This window comes from Rattus norvegicus, chromosome 17, assembly GCF_036323735.1.
Source record: "Rattus norvegicus strain BN/NHsdMcwi chromosome 17, GRCr8, whole genome shotgun sequence".
Classification (NCBI taxonomy): domain Eukaryota; kingdom Metazoa; phylum Chordata; class Mammalia; order Rodentia; family Muridae; genus Rattus; species Rattus norvegicus.
The window spans coordinates 57629016-57641043 of record NC_086035.1 but is presented as its reverse complement, the minus strand read 5'-3'; positions in this window follow the sequence as shown (position 1 = coordinate 57641043).

The window sequence follows — 12028 nt, the reverse complement described above, 5'->3', positions numbered from 1 at the left end:
ATTGGCTGTTGAGGACATTGTGGTTTAAAGGCATTGCTCTTGGGCAAGTGAAAGTGCAAGAATGGAGTCGGCAATCAACCCCGTATCTACCAGTATGAGTCAGCTTTCCACGACTGTGACAACATCCCTGAGATTCTCAATCTACAAAGAAGAGTTTATTTGGAGGTTTCAGCCCATGTTCCACTGGCCCTGATGGTTTGGCCACGGCATGATGTTGGGAGCACATGGTGGAGAAAGTGGAAAGTGAAAGAGAGAGAGGACCATCACGAAATCCCAAAGTCTCCTTCAAAGGCACACCCATAATGACCTAACTTTCCTCTAGGCGTCACCTCTTAAAGGCTCCACTGTTTCCCCACAATGCTACCCTGAGGATGAAGCCTTTAATGCAGAAGCTATATCAGACACTGGGGGCAGGCTTGTGAAGATTTTAGCCCAGTCTACTTCTAGCTCAAGCTCTTTGCTTCCTATCTGCCACCCAAAAAACAAGTTACAGCACTGCCTCCTTCGGGAGACGCCTAAGGAAGCAGATTGTGCTGCCCAGTTTGATGTCAACTTGACAGAAGGTAGAGTCACTTTGGAAGAGGGAAGCCTCATTTAAGAAGCAGCTCCTGCGGGGCTGGGGATTTAGCTCAGCGGTAGAGCGCTTACCTAGGAAGCGCAAGGCCCTGGGTTTGGTCCTCAGCTCCGGAAAAAAAAGAACAAAAAAAAAAAAAAAAAAAAAAAGCAGCTCCTGCCAGATTGCCTTAAGGGGCTTTTTCTTGTTTATGTGGGAGAAGCCAGATCACTATGGGCATGGACACCTCCCAGGGCTATTGGTCCTGGTACTATAAGAAAGAAGGCTGATCAGGCCATGAAAGTATGCCGGGGAGTCATGGTCTTCCATGGCCTCTGCATCCATTCCAACTCCAGGTTCCTACCCTAGTTGAGTTCTGCCCTGAGTGCTTTCATTGATAGACTATGCAGAATATATATATATATTATATATATATATATGTATATATATATAATATATATATATATATATAGAGAGAGAGAGAGAAAGAGGTGTGTGTATGCATATGTGTATATATATATATATGCATATATATTATAAGATGAACTAAACCAATAAACCCTTTCCTCCCCAACTTACTTCTGGTCATGGTGTTTTATCACCGCAATTGAAAGCTTAACCAACACACAACCATCTCTCCTCCCACTCTTCTCTCTATTCTATCAAAGGAAGATCCAGATAAGAAGTTACTTGCTCTTAATTGCAGTAGCTACTATAACAAATCCCTAGGGACATTGTAGCTTAACATGCAATGCATGCCTTAAAGTTCTCCAGATGTCCAGCAAGATAGGTCAGCCAGGCTTCTTCCCTTCTGAAGGTGTGAGTGGGGATAATCTCTTTTCTTGATTTTTCCAGTTCCTGAGGCAGGCAACAGTCTTTGGCGCAAGTTCTACATAGAGGGGGCTTTGCATCCTTCACTGCAAGGGCATTGGGGTCTTCTCAGTGATTGCAAGTTGAACCTGGTGGTTCTCCAGCTTTAGCTGTAAAACACCCCAGGTGTTTGTGGAGACAGACTGATGGGCCCACTGATGTGCCTATGGTGGAACCTAAGAATCACATTTCCTGACTAGGTGTGATATCTTCAGTACCCATAGCTAAAGCAATTTATGGGGAAAGTTTCTCTTTGCTTACCATTCCAGAGGGTTAGGAAGCATGTTGGCAAGTGGCCGGTATGGCAGCAGGAGCCAAAGCTGAGAGCTCATGTCCTCAACTGCAAGCACAAAGCAGAAAGGATGTACTAGATGTGGGGTAGGGAACACCCAAATCCTGTCCCCATTGACAGACTTTTTCTTGCATGGCTACACTTCCTGAACCTTTCCAAACAAAGCCACCAACTGGGGACCAATGCCTGGTGGGGATATTCTCACTCTGATCACTACGCCACCCTTCATATTTATTTCCCCCCTGAATGTAAGTCAGGTTTAATGAAGCATCTGATCTACCTATCTGATGAAAATGACAGTATGTGAATTCAAAACAAGGTGCTGAAAGACACCGAAGGCTTTGTGTTTCATCCCTCAGTTCATGTCTTTGGGGAAGCCTGTTGTAATATATGGTATGTATATATAGAGAGGATATGCATATATAGAGAGGCCAATTATATACATATTATATATTATGTGTATAAGAGAAAATGGATAGATAGATAGATAGATAGATAGATAGATAGATAGATAGATAGATAGATAGATAGATAGAAGAGGCCATTTGTAACATATGGAGAAAATGGGCTCTTCTGGGAACACTCAGAAGTTTTCCAAGCTGAAAGACAGCCTCTTTGATCCTGATCCTGCAGGCCCAGTTAAACCTTCAAATGCCAGCCACCTCATGACGAGGATAGAGTCCAGAGGCTCAACCTATCATCAGCCAGCTAAGTGTTCTCAAATTCCTTACCCATTAACATGTCAAGAAATAGTGGTTATTGGAGTTTTTCGTGGCTTGGATGTGAAATGCCTCTCAGGCCCATGCATGTAGAGACATGTTCCCTGGCCCATGAGTGTGCATTCATGATCCCTGGCTCATGAGTGTGGACATGTGTCCCCTGGCTAGTGGTGATGTTTGGGGAAGACTTTTAAACCCATGGCACAGGAAACGTTTCTGGCAGGGGTGGGTCATCGGCGGCAAGCCTTTGAAGGTGCTAGCCCAGTCCACTTCCGGACCAATCTCTCTGCTTACTTCCTGTCTGATACTGCAATGTGATGAGCTAACAGAAGCTCTTGATACCACAAGCATAATAGCCACTGTGTTTCCCTCACCATGATCAATTGTACCCTCCAAACTGTAAATCATTGTGAGCCTCTCCTCTCTTAATTACTTGCAAGAGGGATCTTGTCACAAAAACAAGAAAAATAATTAACATAGTTATTAAAAGTATTATTACTAAAGTTAGTATTTTTTTGTGAATCCGTAGGTCCTATAGATAAAAACACATTTGTCAGCGGGTACCTTGTTATGTAGCAATAGCTAACAAGTGGTATCAGGTGACACTAATGCCACCTGTCAAAGAACCACATTGTGAAAACCACAGCGCTATGGTATGTACCCTGGAGGAGCCCAGGTGTTGCTACATGCCTGAGCCCCATCAGAGAGCCAGAAGGAGGTGGATCTGCCCAGGCGTACACGTTCACCATTTCCTGTTCCCTCTTTTGCAGACATATTCACTTACCACCAGCTAATCTTTTATGGAAGTGTTTTTACTGGGAAGAATAACAACAATATGTCAGATGAGATCTGGAATCCAGAAGCCTGTTATTTAAAAAAAACCGTGCTGCACATGGACAAAGAAACAGACAGGTTTAAAGAGGAGAGGAAGTGACTGAAAGATGAGCCCATCGCTCTCTCTCTCTCTCTCTCTCTCTCTCTCTCTCTCTCTCTCTCTCTCTCTCTCTCTCATGCTCTTAAATCTGGAGGTGAAGGAGATGAGGAGAGAAGCTAATAAGAAAGGGAAAGAGAGCACGAGGCGTCCAGCTGAGAAGTAATGAGAACCCGATGCTGCCCTAGTTATGTCCGGATTGTCCTGAGCCAGCTGCGGAGGGGACTGGAGTTTACATTCTCTGGGATGTCAGAATGAACCAAGTGGACCCACTTCCTGTCTAGTTTTCCCTGAAGGTCAGCAGACTCTTTGGTGAAGATGTTTTTCCAAGGGTTTCAGTTCTGTTGGCTTTCCCAACTGGCAAGATGGATGCCAAGAAAACACACTGTGCTCCCATAACGGGGAGGAGGAAAAGGGGGTGACAGAGCCCCCACAAAGCTCAAATGAGGTTGTGAGGATGCAGAAGCAGGCACAGGGGCATGGAGGATGGCTTGCCTTCAAGCTGAGTAGTACAAACCAAACTGACCCAGCAAGCCACATTCCACATGCCCATCCTGGCTAGTTGGGCACATGCCTTTATCTTATGGAAACTGCAAGCATGCCTATGAGGCTGTGTACATGAAGGCAGGCTGGTTTGGAGAAACAGAGCAGAAAGTGTCGTCTCCCATAGTGTTAGTTAGGGAAGGTAACAACACAGAGGCATGGGCAAGTTTGGGAATGAGATATGCATGCACACACACACACACACACACACACACACACACAACCACTTGAACCATATTCTTCACATTTTATTCTTTTTTATTGGGGGGCGGGCATACATGTATGCCAACATGTGTGGAGGACAGAGGATAACTTTCAGTTCTTACCGTCTACCATGTCAGTCTCAGGAATTGAACTCATGTCATCAAACTTAGCAGCAAGTACCTTTACCCAACCAGCCCTGTAGCTGGCCCTGAACCTTGTAGTATATGTAAATTATACCTCAGTACTTCTGTTCTCTAAAGCACACCTCCTATGAGAAGCCCTGTAGAGGAGTCATTGACAGAAAAGGGACTAGACTCATGGACTCCTGTTTCGCAACTCGAAGAATGAACCTGAACATGGTGGGAAGCGGATGCACTCACTGTCCATGTTCATGTGTGAGTCCCGCTCAGTTCTGCCCTGCATCTGGGTGACCCTGGGACCTGCATCGTTTTGCAGAGGTGTAGCCCTCAGCAGCATGGGAGCAGAGCAGAACTTCCAGCTGAGCCCCGGTGAGTGACGCAATCTCAAGCTGTGGGGAGAGGTCTCACTGTGATTCATTAGGCAAGGGGCAAAGGCGACAAGCTCCAGCTGGAGCCCCTCTTCATCCACAAATGGAGCAGACGAGGTGTCAGGATGCTCTAGGAAAGAAATGGTAGACAATCTAACTGCAAATGAGGTTTCAGGGTTCTCTAGGGAAAAAAAGGACAGTAGACATTCTAATTCAAAAAGGCTTAGAAAACCAAAGAAGTTCTCAGTGCATCTTATAAACTAAAGGGTAAAGGAGAAATGAGCTGCAGCTCTGGGCTGACCACAGTCTAGTGCTTTTCTATAACTCACTGGTTGACTTATTCACCCAGCTCCTGTCCTAGGAGATGACTATATTCCCCATGTCCCATGCCAATGTTCACAGGGCATCACTATGAGTCAGATTACCCCTCAGCCAGTAGACAAACAATTCCATGAACACCCTGGAGCAGGCATGGCTTGAACCAAGACATTTCATGTAGCTCATTCAGGGAGGGAGAGATGGGCGACTGAGAGCCCGGCTGCCAAGTAGCCAATGTCCCAGGAAAACCAGAGCATTTGCTTCTGTCAATAGATGAGCAGCCATTAATAGTTTTAATATTTTAAGAATGTCACTTTTAAATGTCATGTTTACATGAACATCATAGTCACACAGAGAATCACATAAATATTTGTTGTTTAATAATAATAAATGTTCCCGATCCAGTGACCTTTCAGAATTAATTTCCTCTGAAAAGTGGCACAGAACAGTGAGTCCCAGGACCCCAGGTGTTTGAGGTTCTGCTTTTGGTGTTATAGTTTTGTCCATAAGAATCTGGATGAAGCTGATTCCATGGTACTTGGATGAAAACTGGCACATGGACAGCCTGGTGGGGAAACTGAGGCTCAGAGACATGGACAGTTTCACTGATACATGAGTGAAGTCAACTGGATTAAAACCTAAGTGTCTTTAATTTCCACCCTGGTTCTTTCTCCAGAATCCTTATTTCACACTCCTAGGGAAAAAGAAATCTAAGAAAGCTGGTTTATGCAAAGGAATGGTATGATGGTTGGTCCTATAAGGCTGGTGGGCTATGGTGCTCAGGTTCATGGTCAAACAGTATTCTGAGTGTTTCCATGAGAATGTCCCCTTTTACTGGCCATTGAACGAATCTGCTCTCTACCATATGAACCAGCAGCACAGCTCACTCAGGGTTCTGAGCAGAGCATCGTTGTTATTGGGGTTCTGCTCTTCTCTTGAATGCTCCCTGAAGCAAGAAAGTTTTTAGCGAACTGCCTCAGGCTTAGGCTACATGGGTGGCTCTTTCTGGTTTGTCAGCAAAATGCCTTGAAACTGACTGTAACTCTCCTGAGTGTCCAGTTGATCTCAATGACTTGACTTTAAAGTACCCAAGAGCCTGAATTCTAGAAAACCTAGCTTATTGACAGCCATGACCTTGTTTTAATAATAGCACTGCTGAATGTGTCACTGTTGTGTTACAACAGAAGGGAAACTGAGGTCCACTGACAGAAAAACAATAGACTATGCTGGCAGCATAGATCAGAGTCCTGAGATGGACGTCTTCTGGACCATAGAGCTTTTCAGTAAGTCCTAATGGCATTTGATTCATTTTCTCATTAGTTCTCATCAGCATCCATCTTCTCTATTCTTGTCCTTTCAGTCTCCCTGTCCAGAGTAATACGTAACTCTTTATCACATGATTAATTATAGGCAGAACCTCACTAAAAATAGGGATGGAGGAGAATGTAATTAACTTGACCTGTTACCAACCATTTCTTCTATTAGGTATCAGTGGTTTCGTTCCTTCACTGAAAGCATTGGGTAAAAGCCTGGGCTCTGAACAGGCCATCCTGAGACTCTTTTGTACTCCAGTTGGTACTCCTGCCCAGCCTTGTCAGCAGATCCCCCACAGCTTGCAGTTCCCAGGTAGACAGCGAAGGTCCTCCAGAGCCTCCTGAGACCACAGATAGACGAGAGAACTCACAATAGTCTGGTGACACCAAAGTAAGGGAGGTTCCTGACTGGTGCTAGGAGCCATGTGTGCCACACACTCTGGACAGCCTCAATGACAGGGCAAGAGAAAGGTGCTAACCCCAGCTTGCCCAGGACTCCAAGCCAAAAACATCTGCCTCTGAGGGGTGAGGAAGGAAAGCTGGATCTTAAGGAATATGTGCGGGGGCTTTGTCAGTCATCCAAGTGGATATATGCCAAGGTTCTTAAACACAAATGTTGCCCAGATTGACTTTCCAGACCGGTGTTTCCCGGTTCCTGGTGCCTTTTTCCAAGAACTGAGTAAGAATACAAAGATTGCAATGTGGATAGGAACTATTCAGAAGCAAAGAGACTGCAGATGAGCTGCACTGTAAACAAGCAGCAGGCTTCTCAAGCAGAAGTATTCCAGGGCCCTCGTGATTGTTCAGCTTTTCCTTTAATGGGCTCCTATTCCATGGGGGCAGTTAAATGCTAAGGGGTACAGCATGGTTGGTTCTCTGTTTGCTGGACAGGCTTAGAATATGTAAACTTTTTTGTACATATATATCATTTCCTACAGTGCATCTAATTTTAATAATATAGCCAATCAATTATGCATGAATGCAAGATAAAAAATAGAAGGTTTTTCCCTAAGAGTTAACTCAGAAAGGACACGACCTGCCTTACTGTGCATGCACCCTGTTCTAGTTAGCATGACGCAGCCTAAAACCACCTGAGAAAAAAGAGTTAAAATTAAGTAATCATCCTTGTCTGATTGGCCTGTGGGCTTGTCTGCGGGGGATTGTCTTGACTGCTAATTGATGCTGGGTGTCATAGTTAGTGGGTCATGGGTGAGATGGGAAAACTAGCTAAGCATATGTAAGCTAGTGAGAGAGCCAATCAGCAAGGTTCTTCCCTCCAGATCCCTATCCTTGCCCCCCTCATGTTGAACTGCAACCTGTAATGTGTATTAACCCTTTCATTTCCCAGTTTGCATTTGGACAGTCTTTTATCACAGCAACAGAAAAGAATCTAGGAGATTCAGGCTGGATCAGCCCTCTACCTTTAGGTGCCAGATATGTTGTGGATTAAGCTTGGATAAAAACTGACCACAAAGGGGGAACTACCAAGGCTTTGTTAAGAGAGGAGTGAGTGGTTTTTTTCATTCTTTGAAGTGGAGTGTGCAGGCATCTCAGTGCATGTGGGAACCCTATACTGTTCATTCACTGATAGCCTATGTCAAGTGGAGTCCCAGCTTGTAAGGTAATCCCTATGCCTTCTTGATGCACAAACAATATCTCACAATAGTTTTTTCAGGTGACTACTGAGTAGCAGGCTCATGTAACCCATAGTCTGGGTAAGACCATCCTAGACAGCTTAAGATTTAGCCAAGTGACTGGGAACCACATGTAATTCAAAACTTATCATTATATCTGAATTATATTTTGATCTGATATTCTACACTGTGGGTAACTGAAACATTGTAAAGCAAGGAAGTAGGAAAGGGGAGTAGTGTGCATTTCACAACTCCTAACAGATAGGAAGTCTTAGATTTGGTGTCTGAGTCACAGTTCCAGGAACAGTGTCCTACAGGGCATGAAATGACCAGGCCTTCAGAGGGTCAAGATGTATTCCTCAACAGGAAGCAGCACAGGAGATGGGAGAGTTGCCACAGAGGAAAGAAGTCAGCCTTCCAGAAAACTGTGGCTGCAGCATATACTTCCCGTGTGACAGTAGGCTGCAGGGTTGCCAGAGCACTGGAGTGACATCTTATGGTGACACTGACAGTTCCACCTGTGCCCCCAGTTCCTTCAGTAAAGCCTACCCCAGAAGAATATATAACTGGGTCCTGAGGGCAGAGCTTCATTACAAGACTAGGGTTCTTACAAAAGAGAGCTATACTTGTGTCTCTTGTTCTTTCTTTCACATGAGGACACAGCAAGAAGGCATCATCTGACCTATCCCACAGGATACAGGATGCATTGGCACCTTGCTTTTGGACTTCCTGGTCTCTGAAATGGTGAGAAATAAAAGCCTTGACAAGCTACTCAGTTTGCGGTGTTGTGTTGTAACACTCTAAATACATTAACCGAGTTTGCATGGTCAGACATGCTGGGCAGACAGGGATTTCAGCTGACTAGAGCCATGCTGTCTGGAGTGACTTAAATGTTGTGGAGACACCTTTCCCTATCACCTGACTCGACAGCATCCCTCCACAGTAAGCACTGCTGTTCTCTTGGTGCAGACTCTGAGGCCAGAGAGACTAAGTAATCAACCTCAGGTTGCACAGTCACTTCAAGGCAGAACTATGCCTGGCTACTTGATAGTAAGATTTCAGGAAGGCCAGAGCGGGAGATGCCAGGAGTTACACAGCATGAACCTCCTCACCAAGAACATGCTTCCCAAGTCTGAAAAAGCAAAGGGGCCCTAACCAGGTCCACCTGAGGGTGATGGTAGCTCTTGGCAACCCGGCAAGGAGGAGGCAAGACTTGTGGTAAACTTGAGGGCTACAAAATGTTCGTTCTCTTTTCAGGTACCAGACTAAGGAAGGGTACAGGGCCCCAGCAGTACCACATCTTACAGAACCTCCCAGAACAGCACCATGGCAACTAAAACAAGGGCCGACAGCAGGAGCCGCTGCAGTGCAGAGTGTAGGCTGAGAACAAACACACGACTGCCCATTGACTGTGTGCCAGGAGTAACAGCAAGCTTTGCACAGGCCTTGCTGCAACCGTCCAGCCCAAGGAGGAAGGAGCCATCACTACCCCCTCTAATGATGAGGAAACAGACATAGGAGGTGACCCATTGCACCTAAGAAGAGCGATGAAGTCTTTGAGCAGCGCCTCAGACCCAACATGGTGTCTCTCTCACGCCCCAGCCACACTTCCATGCCTACCAAACACTCCTCCCATGAGAGTTAGCACATACAGTCTGGTCCACAGAACAGTGTTCCTCCACGAGGGGATTTTCAATCTTGCTGCTCACTAGTGTTACCCAAGCTTCTAAATCAGAGCCAGCCACTTGGTGGACATGTGATGGATCTTTTGTGGGGTGAAGTAGAGTCAGAAAGCCACAGGGAGCCAGCACTGAACTGGTCAAGCAATTGCTCCACACATGGCCTGGCAGCTTGAAACTGAGCATCTCTGTGAGACACAGCATTGCTCTCTCTGTGTCAATACAATGTGCTTGACCACTGAGATCCATCTCAGACTTGCCTGTTCCACAGAGAAGGCAGGGGGGTGAGGGGAGGTGACAGCTATTGGTCCTAGAAAGCCATCTCCATGGAGGAGACCTGGTCCCACAGCCTGGTTCCCATCACCATCTTTTAGCCCTATCTCAGGCTCTCCCAGCTCAATCGGGTTCATACACAGAAGATCAACCCTTGGCTTCAGCAGGTGGAATAGAGCCTGTGCTTGCAGCACAGTGGGACTTCCATCGGGCTGCGTGCCACAGATCTGAAGTTTCCTTGTAAATATTACAAAATTCAAGTCTAGCATCTATCGAGAACAGAGGCGGAAGTGCACTGCACTGTACTCCCCCCTCCGAGGTTGGCTGGGTCATTAGATATATCCCAGTGGCCAGAAGCACAGGCTCAGGTAGAGGGGAGAAACACTCCTGGCCACAGAGAAAGTTGTGCTGCCTGCATGGATCAGACGCACAGGCTCCAGCTTGTTTTGCTCTCTGGACAAATGAAGAGCTGAGGGCTGGTTTCTGCATATGAATTCTTGACATTTTTTTTTCAAGCTCCTAAATAAGCAAAGTTAACACTGCCCATCTTGGCTGGCATGGCTCAGGGCTGTTTAATGATTAATGGCATCAGATGGTGAGGGTGGGCGAGGCCCCAGAAAGCCCTGGTTCACATAGCCTTTCCTACATGTTAAATGTGTAAGCTTTCTTTCTGATCTGAGTTTACACAGACCTCTGTCATCTTAGAGCACAGTAGAGTGAAACGCAGTATAATGTAGCACAGTGGACTGTAGTCCAGCATAGCATAGTGTGGCATAGTATAGTGTAGAATAATGCAGTAATAGTATGGCGTAGTAGATGTGGTGTATGCAGTACAATACAGCGTAGGATAGTATAGTGTCATATAGTATTGTACAATGGAGTATGGTGGAGTGTGGTTTGGTGCAGTACAGTTTAGTGTAGTACCGTATAGCATAGTATAGTATGGTTCAGAATAGTAAAGCATGGTAGTACACTGTACCGTATAATATAGTATAGTGTGATATGTATAGCATCCTCCAGTAGATTACGATAGGAGGGTGGAGGGTGGCAGCATGTGGTGTTGTGAAACTTGGCATGATGTAGTGTGGTTTGCTTGGAATAGTGTAACAGTACCGCACAACACAGTAGAAGTATACAATGTGGGTGTTGAATGGTCTAGTACAGTGTAGTGTGATAAGTTTCATGAGGTGTGGAATGATACAGCACAGTTTATGGCTCAGAAGACTGTAACACCTCTTATCTAAGGAAGCTCCTGCGCTAGGAATGAAATCAGGTGATTATTATGCCCTTCCCTCTGAGCCTTTGCCCGCCTTCTCTGTTGCCTCAGGACCTGGCCTCTCTGGGATAATCTGGGCCTCACCAGTAGAGATTCAGAAAGGAGCTTCTAACTGGACTCATACATTGTACTGACCATAAGCAAAGGCCTTAGAAGGCAAAGGGCCGCATCCAAGCTCTCAGAGCAAGTTAAGGACCAAGATGAGGCAGTAACGTGTTTCCTGAGTGAGTGCTCATGGTCTCTCTGAACCTGTTAATGCAGAACTGAGGAACGCTCTCTACCAGACAGGAACACGGAAGCATGCTCCTTGCCTGCTTGAGGACTCAGCCAGTTGCTGGGTGAGCCGGTGTCCCCCGATGGCCATGCCTGTGCCACTTGCTGTGCACATAGCTTGTGCTGAAAGAGCTTTCATCTGAACCTGGACTCCTGTCCCCTCCCCGTGCCAGCTCAGACATGAAGGAATGACAGGAAATGAAGCTGTCACCCACTGGCTTTGTTTCTCTCTCTCTCCAAGGGACCCTCAGTCTTCAAACTATGCCTCCCAGTGGCACAAAGCAAGCAAACATGCTCCCCTCTACTTCAGTATGTGTGCTGTGGATCAGGGTTATGACAGGGACCACTCACAGCCTAGAAGTGAATACAGACACAAAGGCTCGATAAGACAGACACCTGCCTTAGCCAGACCTCAATCAGTCAAAGTGGAGACCATGTTTTTGCTGTCCTAGAAACTTCCAGAACCAGCAGACTGAAAATAAAAGAAAGAGAGCAATCCAGTGGCCCTCCATCCTTTTCCTTGAGAGACAGGGAAAGGAATATGGAACAATGAGCTCCCATCTACAAATATTCTCACATCAATGAATGGTCTGTCTTTCTCACCTAAGATAACATTCTCTTTAATTTCAGCCACTTGAGAGA